The 14,465-nt window shown below is 42.4% G+C and overlaps 1 protein-coding gene across 2 annotated transcripts in view; it reads right to left on the reverse strand.

Annotated features, from left to right (window-relative positions):
• Positions 1-14,465, reverse strand: part of LOC134631351 (mothers against decapentaplegic homolog 3-like) — a 284,592-nt gene that overhangs the window by 26,500 nt on the left and 243,627 nt on the right. The gene's annotated exons all lie outside the window — the stretch shown is intronic.

Here is a 14,465-nt window from a genome sequence, read left to right on the forward strand (position 1 = left end):
AGGATAAAACATAAAGGATTAGTAGCTGACATTTTAATATTTCAGTGTGCATTAAGCAACTTGTGGCTCTGAATAGGATTATCTAATGGAAACAGCTGATTTCTTTGTGGTTAATATTTTTGCGTCAGTCTTTTAAAGGCTCTTCATAATGCCATCTATTTAATTTACATGATTAGACACACATTCCTAAAACACAGATCTGGTTACTTTATTTAAATGCATCCTAACTGATCTTCCAGAAAAAGAAATATTTCAAGATACACTCTGTTCCTCATAAACTCACATTCGGCACATGAGGTTAAGAACAGGAGACAGAGGATGAAATTTGCACGGGCATTTTAGAGAGGTGAGTTTCTATAATTTTATATAATATTCTATACACGGTGGAGAATTATTACAGATGCATTCCTGTGTACAGGTTTAGTTAAAGCTGCAGCACAGTATCACACCATCACATCACATCATCACAGATTAACTGGTAAATATTCCAACTTTCTGGTGACACAGTGTTAACTACGCAAGAGTAATAATGTATAGTCATGCTGTTGTTAAAGAGTTATGGAATCTAAAGTATGCGAAAGTTGGCACGGAGCGCAGGTCAGCTGGCTACCCGTCTTCTGAGTTTGAGAAGGAGAGTGAGGTCAACTAGCTGCAGGATAGAGTGACACTGCAAACACAGACACAGAAAACATAAACAGGAGACTGACAGTTTTGCCTAAGGTAGGGGGAAAAAGTAAGTCTGAGTGTGTTCAGATGCGCTTTGTTTCTGAGGGTGGAGGAGTATGTGTGCACATGGCTGTGTTTAGGGCCTTAAGGCTTGTTTAGCTGACCTCAGTGAAAGCAAACCTCATGACAGAAGGTCTGGCATTGTCTGTGTGCCCGGGCTGCGCTGGAGCCAGACGGTCTGCCGGCCGCCAGCTTTGCTTGCTTATAACGGCTGAGAACATCCGATCCCCTTGGGGAGGACAGGAGGGGAGGAGGGAGAGGACGAGGAGGTAGTGGTGGAGGTGGGGGGGTCTACTGCACCACTCGCCACTTCCCTCTCTGTCTTTATCTTTGCTCTTTAGACAAGGAACAAGCATTAGCCAGGTCCTCAACTAGTATGTTTATTATGCATGTGCATGAGTGTGCGTGCATGTGTGTGCGGGAAAAAGAAAACAGCAAGGGATGTAGAGTGAAAGGAGGAGAAGTTGGGATACATGGAATGGAAAACTGTGTCCATGAGAACAGCACGCATACACACACAGTCAGAAAAACGAGCTGAATTTTCTTAAACTTGATTTGGCCTTTCGTAGAAAAAAGTTTCCAACACAGGCAATCACATAAAGTCTCAGTGTCAAAGTATTTAACTGATGAGAGTGTGTGTATGTGTGTGTCCCCTTTTATCCTGTCCAATTCACTTCCATTAATTCATCAATCACACACAGAGAAGGCTGGAGCCTTGTTCCCTGACAGAAACAAATGGTCTCTAATCACCTCCAGACGCCCATGTCCAACCATGACAGAACACTTCCACTCCTCCTGAGCTGCGTATTCGCAGTGCCCATCCAGTAAACCTTTTTAACGGACTCCCCACGTGGACCTTGAGGAGCGCTGGCTGTTCTTGAAAAGCCCATGAAATAAATATGGAACATTTTTAATGTTTATAGATTGCATAACTTCTGGGTGGAGTATTTTCCCCTCTTAAGTGTCTCAAAATAGTAAGATGTCATTCTCCGTGTGCGCGGCACGGTCAAAAGCAAACATTTTGGTGGAAGGGTAGACAAATGTTACCTCTGCTGCTTCAACTTTCTGTTCATAAGTCAGCGTGGGAACAGGCAGCCAGCTCAGTGACTCCATGGAAAACTGAGGCAAGAGGAGGACATACTCTTCCAGAGCACAGATCCGTGTGGTGGGAAACGCCAACCTGAAAATAATGAAGGAGGAAATATATAAAGCAGAAAGGCTTTGGCTCAGTGTAATATATATATATATATATCACCTATACACCCATAATCACAGTTGATGCAGTGAGGATTTTTATAATAATGTGTTCTTAATGAGTTGGGTGGATATACAGAAAAGAACAAGCATAACAATGACTACAAACATATTACACAATTAGAGATTAATTTCTTTTTGATGAGAACAGAATGTGAAAGGTCTACACGCTGTTGGTTATTTGGAAAACTGCAGACAAGCATGTCTGTGTTGGTTGCATACTCAAAATCCTTCACTCTGAATAGCTAAGACCTACGCAAACTGATACAAACACAATATCAGGAAATATGCTCTGCAAAGTAGTGCATACTTTTTTTTTAAGTCGCTGGATTTACTTTCACTTGGTTATGTTTTCAAATGGGAAATATTTCCTCATTCCCCTGGTCCGTTTGTTGTAACAAATTATTTTTTAAACCCCTGAAATTTTTAGAGCATTTCCCCATCGCCCAACTCCTTGCAGCACGGTGGAACATATCCAGTAATATTACAGTGTCTGTGCCCACATAAAAAGAGGAAAGTTGTTACATTGTTGAGCTATTGTTTTTTCAGGGTGATAATAAATGTCTGTGAGCTCTACTTCAGATGTTAAGCAAACACCTGTGAGATAAGCGCGGCAAGCTCCACCACACTGAGGCCCATCGAAGAGGAGAATGACCTTGATGCTGCAGCTCTGAAGCAGCAATCACCAGCTTTTTGCTAAAGCTATCACTCCAGGAGAATAACAAGCTTGTTGCTGGTTATTTTTGGAGGAAATTCTACTAGTATCTATACATACATATTTTACAATTAGGTAATGTAAGCATGTTTAAATGTAAATGCAGATGAGGCAGATCCAAATATTGCTAACCAAATAATACTGGTACTGGTATCAAATCAATACTAATATACGCGATAGGATTGATACTTTGTTTTTATCCTTAAAGGTCAATATGTAGCTCACTGAATTGTGTTACATATTTTTCTTGTTTGTTCTTGTATGAACCTTTTTGTGTTCACGGTTGCGTCTATTTTATCTAAAGCCTATATCATGTTTAAACAACAGAAGCTGACCCCAAAGTGCTTTAGAGACAGACACATTTACCTTCCAGGTCTCCAGAAACACCAACTAATCACAGTAATTTAGCTGTCATTAAAATGGGTCAGATCTTGCAAATTGATGATGATTCATCTCATAAATCAAAACACACTTCTCTCCCGTAGATGAGCTACCTTTATAGGTTAAAAGTATGGATGTCAGTATTGGCATTGGCAGTACTGACCCTGTAGTTACTTGGTATGGGATTGATGCCAAAATTTGCAGTATTGACTGTCACAAATTTCCCCAACTCTTGTTGCTGTGTTACTTCTTTCTGTGTCACTAACTGAAGATTTCTCTTTCATATTGTTTTTGTTTTAAACCCTAAATACCCTACAGCTTATCTGCACTGGAAACAGTGAGCAGTCATCTGCTGCCCAGATCTCAGTGTGTGTGTGTCCGGTAGCCGGCTCCTCACTACACAATTACACCACAGAACAAGGCCCAAACAACTGCACATCTGGGGCCCGAGCTGGCTGCCAGCCACGAGTTCTCTTTTCTCCCTCTCCCCCATGTGTACATTACAGCTCGCTGTAAACGAACATTTTCATACTAGCAGCCTGAAATGCTGCTTATAAGGACATTCTTTGTAGACAGAGGTCAAACAAAGTTTAGCATGTTGGAGCATTTTTCTTCGGGGTAAATGCTGGGTTTTTTTGTTTGTCTTTTTTTGGGGAAGTGTGTTTTAAGCAAGAAAAGCAAGAATATCCAGCACGTCTCTACTGTCACAGCTACCATGCTGCTTACATGAACATGTCCCTCACAAAAAGTCAATTCAGGGCATTTCTGGTGTGGCATTACTGACATCATTGACCTGGCATTTTCCAGGTCAGTGATGCATAAATGCATAAATGCATCACAGATATTTTTCGTAAAGTTCCAGATCTAATGCTTGCCCTTTCATCTGTGACTGCCATTTAAAACTGTTGAAACAAACTGAATATTGTGTCTCCAATCAGCATGACAATCTTTCTGATTTCAGATCTCACATCAACAGTACAATTGTAAGCAGACAAGTACTGTGGTTTGTCACGAGAGATGAGGGCATGACGTGTTTTCTTTTTTCCAGTGACGTTTTCAAGTGAATTCCTAACATTTATGATGATAGTGGCTGACTTTATCACGCCAACATTACATCTGTAGGGATACGGTGAAGATTACTATTTTGTGATTATATTGGACTGTAGTAGAGTAGCTTTGCATGATTCAAAATTTAAAATTACTTATTACTTAATTATTTTACCCTTTACTTATATTATACTTATTATCATTCAGCCTGTATATGAAAATAAGTCGTTCTAGCTCACTACCCCCTTCCTTAAATCAAGCTTTCTTCTGATTAGCTGTCCTTTGCAAACAGATAGTTTGAACAGTCAGATTTAGCTTTTGTGCTACACTGTGCACATGAAATGATAACATTTGCGTACCAGCTCCCACTGACATCACAAAGATTAAAGAGCAGAAAAACACTGACCTCATTGTCTTACATTTTAGCCATGTTTAATATGTGCAACTATCATTGTAACAGTATGTATTTAATGGAATGAGTGTAGATAAAAGGCAAACTGTACGTGTGTTATTTTTTCCCCTGGCTGTGGTCATGTTTCTATTTTCTGGCAAAGTTATAACAGTCTTCCCATTCTCCCACAGACAGAAACAGAGACACTGTTGTCCCTGTTATATGATGATATTAAATATATGGGGAATCTGAAAAATGAATAGTGTTTTCATATCTACAGTATGTCTGTGCCTTCATAAACTGAAATTAAGTTATTTAGTTTCATACCCACTGCCAGACACCTAAATAATCTCTTTTGTATGTTGCAGAAGAGCCAATTCTGTCCCGGCCCCTTTTCCCTCGTCTCTTCATCTTCCTTTCGTACTGAACAAGGGTTGACAAGTTCTTGTCGTTCCTGGCCGGTTGGAGGGAGCCCCCAACAAAAGAGCCCTTGTTTGAGACTTACCCCTGTCAGACTGCACACTTTGATATTAAAAACTCTGCTGGGGGGGGGGGGGGGGGGGGGGGGGGGGCTGTGAAGGGAAGATGAAAAGGATGAAAACAAACTCCTACTGCCTCCTCAGCCCGTGTCTGTAGGTGTAACCTCATAATGGACTCACAAATATTTGTCCAGTCAAAACAAAATAAAACGGCTCTTTGACTCTTCGTGTAGTAAGTCTGATCAGCCTCCACCAGCGTGTCTCTAGCTGTAACAACCGACTGCCTATTCTGGTCTATTCTCACACAGTGATCACACTGACACAGGGGGCCTCTCTTTAGATCTGAACAGGCCTCTTAGGCTGGAGTGGAGCCATCGCCAGAGGGAAGAAATCCCCTGATACTGTACCTCACTGACTGAGGCTGTGCCAGGGACCTGAAGTGCAGTACTAGCAGTTGCCTGGTTGTGCCCAAAAATGAGCACGTGCCAGCAAAAATAAACCAACGCCGTGGACCAACGTTACCTTGCTCTCAGTTTAAACCTACACTCTGGACTGAACGCTTGGCAGAAGAGCTCATGACCGAAGCTTGGATTCCTGGAGAAGAACTGAACTTTCACACCACAGCGCCTTGGGACATTTCATTACATCAATCTCACACACATAACGTAGCCAGATTCAAGCCTCCTCTTTCGATTTAGAGCCCATTCAGGAATGAGGGGCAGTGATATAGATAAGTCTGTACACTTTGCGAGCTGAAATGGCAAGCCGCAGCATGTCGTCCGTTCAGGAAGAATGCAGGAGCAAGTGTAATGAGGATTTTCTTTTTCTTTCTGCTTGCAAGGCGCCTGCTATTATCATGATTTTGAGTAGCCCCGAGGGCAGTTATTATAGCATTTATATTAATTCCCCTGGATTGCTTCATTTTGTTCATACAGGCCAAAGAAAAAAAGACTCAAGCAATTAGAGGAATGCAGATGAGATGGGCTCAGTGATGGCGCAGGGACTGCACTGATCTGTGTGCTGCTTTATGCTAAGCATTGTTATCCTCCTAGCGACAGTCCTGGGTTGTCTGATGCATGAGATTCCAATGTACTGAAGATGACCCTGCCTGCGTAGCTGGAGGCTCATTCCTGTTAGCAATTGCTTGCTGTGTTAATAGCTGTAAGAACATCATCAGGCCCCTAGGCTCTGACAGGCTGCCGCCACTTGTACCTGCTGCCACAGGTGAGGGGCTGGGCGTTCACATAAATCTGCCATGGAATCTGTGAGAACTACACCATCTTGCACAGCAACAAGCTGACAAGAGCGGCACAGATAGAGTAATTGTACCTAACTCGCTTTGCCTTAACAGGCACAAGTCAGGGAGATGACGGCACAGAGAGAAGAGTTATCAGAAAATGAGCGCATGCCGTACACTCAGGTATTTGATATATACGATAAAGTGCGAAGAAAGAGAAAAAATATCCAAAAAAGGGGAGATGGAGGGGTAGCTACTGCAGTGATGACTACAGAAAAAGATGCACTGTTTGGAAAAAGGCCAAGACTTCAATTTGCTTTTAATTATTTCTTTCTTCATTTGTTTTTACATTTAACCCTCATCTGCTATTTAGTCTAAATGCAGATAGGAGGTGCTAAATAAGATGGACTGGACATATTTAATCCTAAATCTCAAAATCTCAATATGAAAAAAAGACCTACTCAAGTCTTTGCATGAAAGAAAACTGCAGGGGAAAGCTAAAAATTGATTTAACCTGCCATACAGCCCACAATTCTCTCCCTATAAGTGCCTTATTCTATTTAGTTATTTATTTTGTTTTTCCTCAGAAATAGGAAAATCCTGATCCCTCTTACCATGTAACTCAAGCTACCAGACACCAAGAACACAAATGTGTGCGAAAAAGTCTCATGGTAGTAAAACCTTGGCCTGAATAGCAAGAGGTTGAGGGTTGTGCTGATGGACATTTGGTAATTAGAAGCTTCTCTGCTCTCTGTGCTGTCACACACAAACACTCGTGATTGCTATACCGTATTGAAAACACATACAGAACACAGAGATTTATACATATTTCATTCATAAGTTAAGATCCATTCACATTTTTAGATTCAAAACTCCTGTTTTGGAAAAAAGCAGCCAAATTACCTTCATACAACAGTATTCAGCATCTGTACTGAGACTGTAATCACAGAATTAAACTCAGAGGAAGCACATTATCGTAGAATGTCGCGCTTTTAAGAAGCGAGTAAGTAAGAAAATAGAAATTGTGTCTGAATACTTGCTCCACCACTGAGCAAATATTTTCTGCACTCCACTCTGCTTTCCTAAATCTTCCCCGTCTCTCTTCTGTCTGCTCCTCTGCCTCTCTCCACCTCTGCCCCCCTCTCTCTTACAGCAAGGTGCTGACAGAAGTTAGCATTCACAATCTTTCTGTTAAGGCTTTAACAGGAGCCAGATGAAAGACAGCAGCAGATTAAGATGTTAAACAGCCTCATATGGGATGGCACGGGACGAGTGAAGCAGTTGGGGCTGGAAATGGAGGCAAACAAAAGCCCAGGAATGTCAGATGGAGATCATGTTGCACAGCCCTCGAGGAATAAGACATGTTATTAACAGGGCCTGCTCTCGCTGGCTGTCCTCAAGGGATGGGGACACTTATGTTCTCAAGGGACCCCACAAAGCAGAGAGCTTAAGGACTGGACACCCATCTTCTGGTTTAGGTATTTATCTTTCGGGGAAGATTAATGCAAGCTAACATGCGTTTACCATGAAAAGAGAGATAAATCACTGCTTGGAGGGGGTGTGTTGCTAATCTATAGTATTGAGCAGATGAGCCAACAATTCCCAGCCAGAGGCATCCCCGTCTACTGTAGCTGGATTGGCAACGAGGAGAGTATTGAATGTAGTATTGAAGTTTACTCTAGTGGGGTTGCCAAGTCTGACATAAATTTAAAGCAGTACAGTCATCATGAGTACTGCTTTTAACATCCAAGACAATGTCATAGCCCATAAAACTTTTACACAAGGAGGTAAAGTTTAGGACACTTTAGCAGTTTTATTGTAGAAAAAAAGTGTCTGAATGTTTAAAAGTCCAGGAATCCAGAAACAACACCATCCAGTGAATACTGAATTTGTCTTGCAACTATATTTGCAACAAAGAAGGCATCACTTAAATCTAATTAGTGATTTACTTCCCCCTCATGTTACTCATACTGGCCCAGTTCAAAGACAGTGAAATAAACACTATTGTTAAAATAATGAAAACCATTGTGTGCGGCTGGGCTGGTATTCATATCCCTCCTCCAATGAAAATCACAACAGAATGACTGAACAATTACAAAGACGAGTCAGTTTTGTTTAGCGAGGCTTTTACGTTAAAATAAAATGCTGCAGCGCAGCAGCCCAGTAGGCACCATGGGCAGTTAAAAGCTCCAGTGGTTTCTCCTCTCTGGATTCCCCTGTGCTTCAAGTGCACAGCTCTGCTGAAATGAGACGAGACTCCTACCCTCCCTTGAGCTGAGCTGATTGTGAATGGCGTGTGTGGAGTAATGAGTGCTCGGCTTTGAAAGGGTGGGCCAAATCCTCTGGACATCTGTGTGGTTTTTACCCCGTATGAAAGATGAGAGAGAGAATAAAGCGGCTGTGTGTTTTGATGACTTTCTGTGTTCATGTTGGATGATGTTTATTGGAATGTAATATGTCCAATTCAACACATGTTCGAAAAAACCATCACACGTACGTACACTCACACACATACACAGATACACATGCACACACATTCCTGGCCCCTTGCTGGTACTCAAACACTCAGCAGGTATGTCAGTATGGAGACAGGCGGTGGTGTGTGCCCCAGGAATGTGAAATCTGACCTCTGGGCTGGAATTTGAACCTCCTCACTCATCTTCACTCTTCTCAGAGATACGCTCTTGGAGCTGGCCCCACACTGCCCAGCAGAGGACTTGAACAGTTACAGAAAGTCAAACAGCTAAAGGGTTCTTTGAGACTTTAGCAGTGGCTTTAATAGAAATCTCACAATACCTTGGGGGCAAATCCCGATAAAGAAGTCTTCAGTGATCGCATGCTGTGTTACTGCTGCTAAAAAAAAGTTATTTTTACACATATATTCTGTATAAATTAAACAAAAAAGATAGAACAGGTTTAATTAAGTGGTTTCAGGGTACTTTTCCCTTGTTTGGGGAGAGGACACTATATATGAAAGATGAAAACAAAGACTGTGAGATCCTCTAGTTGTTTTTGATCTACCATTCGGGAAACTCGGCTTTGACATTTTGTCCAGGAAACCAGGAAAGGTGTGGATCTGACTGAAAAACCGAGGGACGCTACACGCCCATATGGGTGCAGCTTGTCAATCACAATTATAGCCACACCTTAAACCCACTTTATTGTCAGTTTTAATGTCAAGAGGACCATAATTTACAGAATAGATTTCATGCTGCATCAAGCAAGACTTGAAGCTAGCATTTGAGAGCATAAACCTATTAAGAAAATCTTATATGGTGTTAAATTGAGTGGCAACTGCTGTCATTTTAAAAAACATTCCTGGACAATGCTTTTTAGCAACCAGATGAGTAGTCACCTGCTACTCATTAGAGAGAGAGTCGGTTTAAAGTGAAACTCATGCTAGTACATTTGCGTCTATGCAGAGTGAAGGATCTGTGGTAAGCAACCTAAGAAAATGTCCTCGTGCGAAGCCCTCCAAAGTCCAACAGCCTGATGGTGATGTGTCGTTAGAATGCTAATTGGTGGAAAAGTGGGCTTAAACAGGAAAAGGAGTGACAGTGGAAGTAAGCTGCAGGAAAGCGCCAACAGAACACTGTTAACACTCCGTTTCACTTCACTATTATCCTGTTTTCCTTGCTTTTCTGACTTGAAATCCAATCAATGGCATCCAATTTCTAAGGTAACCTAAATTCATTATAAGTTAAGGGACCAACAACAGCAAACACCCAAACAAAAGAAGCCCACAGACCAGTTGTTCCACATATTTTTGACACTGGTCTCTGGTGTTGGTATACATCTGCAGCATGTAGACAAAACACAAAGTTGCTGGTCTATTAAGGTCCTTCCACAGTGGTTTTACTTTTCAGATCCAGGGTTCTATCATTACCTTACAGTTTGTAGGAGAGATATCCAAACCAGTTGTTTTTCTTGTTTCCAACTTTCAACTTATGCTTAGCTAAACAGCTGCTGACTGTAGCTTTACCTTGCAGTGATATCAGTCTTTTTTTATAGCTAACTCTCACACGTCAAAACTATTCCTTTGAGCATTTCTGCACGATAAACTACGATGATTAAGCTTGGAGAAAGTTGCAGTTGGTAAACAGAACGCAAGTGTTAGTCATTAGTGTTCAGTGTGTACATGAAATGGGGTTTCTCTGCAGACAGAGCAACATAACAAAACAGAATCAGCAACGTGGACATCTTGGCTCCTGAGGAGAGGAGGAAGAAAGCCCACATGGCTGAGCCTAACCACTTCGGCAGTTCCAGCCACCCAATCAGCCCTGGTCCACACAACCACCACCACTGCAGGCCAAACCTCAGACTGGAAGCTTGGAAGGTAAAGCAGTGTGACTGCATTTCCTGAGTCCACCCCATTTAAACTCACAATATGGAACATATTAGGAGGCCTGGAGAAAGAAAAAAAAAAAAAGGGGTGGTGGTGGGAGGGGGGGGGGGGGGGGGTTGCTGCGTTCCTAGATCTTCTCTTTTACAGCCCCTTGGAAAAAAAAAACAGCCCTCAGTCAGACTTCTAAAAGGACAAAATGGGCCTATGGAAAAAGTTGTTGAGCTCTTGGTGAGATCAATGAGCATGACATACTGTAATATATAGGATTACTCCTCCAAACAAGTGAGACTCAGAGTTAAGTGAATATATTTTGCATTTCTTAGAAAAAAAGTGCAAAGTGCTTTGTGACTGCTTCTCTCAAAGAGTCGCATTTCCAAAAAAGCCCACAGGCAGGCACAACCAAAACCATGCAGGCATAAAAATATGTATCTCAGCACTGCCCCAGCGCACTCATGTGTTATTGCCTCACAATTTAGGTAGAGGGGTCTGGAGAGATTTGATTATAGCCCATAAAGTAACTCTATTAAAGGCTGTTATTGCCTAAATTATAGAGGTTTCTGACATTATGTCACACAAAACGCAGCAAACATTTTTTTCTCTGCTCATCAGAGAAACTTCCTGTACAGACAGAGACAAAACTTTTGAAGAAAAGTGAAATATTAAGGAAGGTAAACCCTGTAGTTTCTGTTGTGCTAGGGGGGTTAAATGAAAGAGGCATTCTGATTTAAAGGGGGAAAGAAATAGCAGTTTGCAGTGGAGAAAGCCCAGCAGTGTCACAGCTGAGCGCAAGTAAGAAAGAAGCGCCTGTATCCACTCAGGTTGACTGTGTTGCAGTAAAGATCCAGTGTGACATCATTCAGTTTGAATTCAAATAAGTGACAAAAGGATTTGCAGATATCATGAAGTTATATGCTTAGGTGTTAAACATACTAATTTGTGCTTAAAACATTAAAATATATCTTAAAAACATATTTAATATACCTAAATGCCACAATGAGGGCCATAGCTTTTATGATCTGAGTATGACAGGCGGTTAATAAATGCTGTCGATATTGAGTCCAGGGTTGTGTGTGTTCATGTGCATGTCCGTGTGTGTGTGTGCTCACACTGTGGCATTCTTTTAACCTCTGTGGAAACTCACTAAAATAAATCCTTTTTCGTACGTCAGAGAGGCCCCTGTGCACCCTGTAATTACTGAAGGGAGGGTGGGTTCAGCAGAATAGCATCAGGACCGAGCTGCCTTTGGCTTCTGAAAAAAAAAACCCGCCTAAATGCTTACTCAATGGTCTATTCCAGGCTCAGCTAGGGGCCCGCAGCACAGTAGCAGAATCATGGTTTGTCATTCAGGGGATGCAAACCATAAATGCCACTTTGGATGTGAGATTTAACAACAGAGCATATAGGAAGTATTAAAAAAAATAATCTTGTGATGGTGGTGGGGCAGGAATGCAAGCATCAGCCAGATAGTGCAGATACATTCAGGTGGAAAGGTACCAAAAGAATAAAAAATACTTCCTTTTGCATCTTGCTCTGCGTGCTAGCCCATAATCCCCTCTGAGAGCGTGGATCCCCTGTGCGCTTGCATGTATCAGCACGCCCAGGAAGTGGCGAGCATGGCAGCTGCGAGGAGCCGTAATTAACACCCTCAGCCAAGGTGAGAAGGCTTTCCGTGGGCCGCCGTTCATGAGAGACAGAGAGCAGGAAGTGTTTCAGGCACTCTGTGTAATCTCTCTTTGTTTCAAAAGGTGCTATTACCTCACTGAGCTTTTACTGGGGCCAGATGTGCTGAGCAGGGTCATCACTAGTAGCAAGCTGCTTTAGCTCTTCCTGGTTCAAATGACCTAACTTCTTAAAACTGACTTTTATGTCTTTTCTAAGTCTCTAATCTATTTTGAGAACAGCTAGAGATTAATCCTCTTTAACTCCGACTCAGTTTTCTCAGTTTTTGGAAGGTGAGCTTCAAAACTTTAGTGAGTCGATTGCAATTACCTTGCAATTCCTTTTGGTTCCATCTGCGAACAGGGAGAAAGCAACCTTAGTAGTCTTACAGACAAAAATCTACAGTTCAAGGAATGTACTGAGGCTTTGGCAGCATAGAAGCCATAATAACAGGGTTTCAAAATTCAGGGCTTTTAAAAGCAGCTTGTGCAGAACACGAATGCACACATATGTAGCACTTCTACATCGAATACACAGTTCTGTCTTTGGGCTGACGTGAAAGGTAGCTACCAGGTTGCCTTCATTCGAACAGCCGTTTACAATCAATGCAGAGCTGCAACTACGGCTCAGTGTATCATAAGTGGAACAAAATGGCTGCCCTCTTTTTTTTGGGGGGGGGGGGGCAGAGCGATTGAGGGCTGCGGACTGCTAATCAATACCATTCCTGAGCCCATGGAGCACACAAAGCTGCTTACATGGCTTTTCCCGTTCTCTCCTCCATCTTGCCCAGAGTTACAGTCCTCCTGCCACAACTATTCAAGCTCTGGAGTAGAGTAGAGCAGGCGCCTTCCCAGAGATGCAGTCACAGTAGATGTGTATTGTCGCTTGGCCTCTCCCCAGCCCTGTCTAATTAGGCCCCCTCTCATACGCTCTGTGGCGGCTTGTGTAATCTGCTCACTATGAGTCTTAGCTCCTCGCCACCCCATATAATTGTCTGCCAGTTCCTCTCCAGTGGTGATGTGGGCCCTTTTCCCATAACAGAGACACAAAGGAGCGGGATAATGGCCCCCAGTTGTAGGGAAGAGAGCGGAGGCAGAGACAGAGGCGGAGTGGAGCCACTCCTCTCCGCTGTTTGAACTCTACACAGTCTTGGCTCCAGACAGACAGCAATCCTGGAAGAGGCTGTCTGGGCCTTTATGGAGGAGTGTGAAGGACAGAGATGCTGCACATGCAGTCAGGAAGAAGTATTTTTAAGAAAAAAATGATAACCCTTCATAAAAAATAACATCTTCTCTGGTTGCCACTGTTTAAAGCATGTTGTTCACAAACTTCAAAAATTCGGAGGTCTGGAAAACACACATATCCTTGTAACTGCACATTTCAGTGCTCATTAAACCAGAATCAGTGTCAGTGAATGTCTCTATTGCTGAATGCTGGCAGAGACCTCTGCAGCCCCCCCACCCCCCTCGCTACCATCACCGCCAACCTGACAACCCAATACCAGCAATTATGAAGGAAGCCAGCTAAACCACATCCAGCTTGGCTGCAGTTTTTAAGATTCCAGCAGGCTTGTAAAACTTCTTGGTTTCTCTGCATACATTCCAGTATCACTGTGGTGGTTTTCAGGGTGCTCTATCCCTGGTCACTTATAACAACGGCCATTGTGAGACAAGCTGGCTGCAGAGATGTGAGACCATCAGCCAACGATGATGCGCTGCAGTAGAAACACCTCTGAAAGGACGACCTAGCTTCCTCATTTCCTCCTACACTGTCCTCTATGAAACCATCTCCTCCCAGTTCCCATTACCGGGGCTCCTTAGGACCTCAAGGACATCTGGTTCACTTGAGCTGGCTTGTCTAAAAATCCAGTGATGTACATGGTACTGGAGACGCTACTGAAATATAAACATCATTTATCTGCTGAGATATTTAAATAACGCACAGTCAGAATAAACAGTGAATTGACAGCTTATTTTCTGCTACTAAAAGCTGAGCACAACAGAGATGTTTCTTCTTTTATATTAAGTGCTCCCAGACTGACTGCGAAATGTGTTTCTCAGCCTTCGGCCCATAAGGCTAAAGCCAAACAAAACCTTACACATCTTGGTATAACATATAATATTATCCATTACTTTATTATGATTCCTATTTTCTAAAAAAATAAGACTGAGAAATCTCAAGTGGTAATGGTACTTGAGTACCAGTGTGCTTTTTAAAGAGGACCTGTTATT

The sequence above is a fragment of the Pelmatolapia mariae genome, linkage group LG7 (assembly GCF_036321145.2).
Source record: "Pelmatolapia mariae isolate MD_Pm_ZW linkage group LG7, Pm_UMD_F_2, whole genome shotgun sequence".
NCBI classification, from domain to species: domain Eukaryota; kingdom Metazoa; phylum Chordata; class Actinopteri; order Cichliformes; family Cichlidae; genus Pelmatolapia; species Pelmatolapia mariae.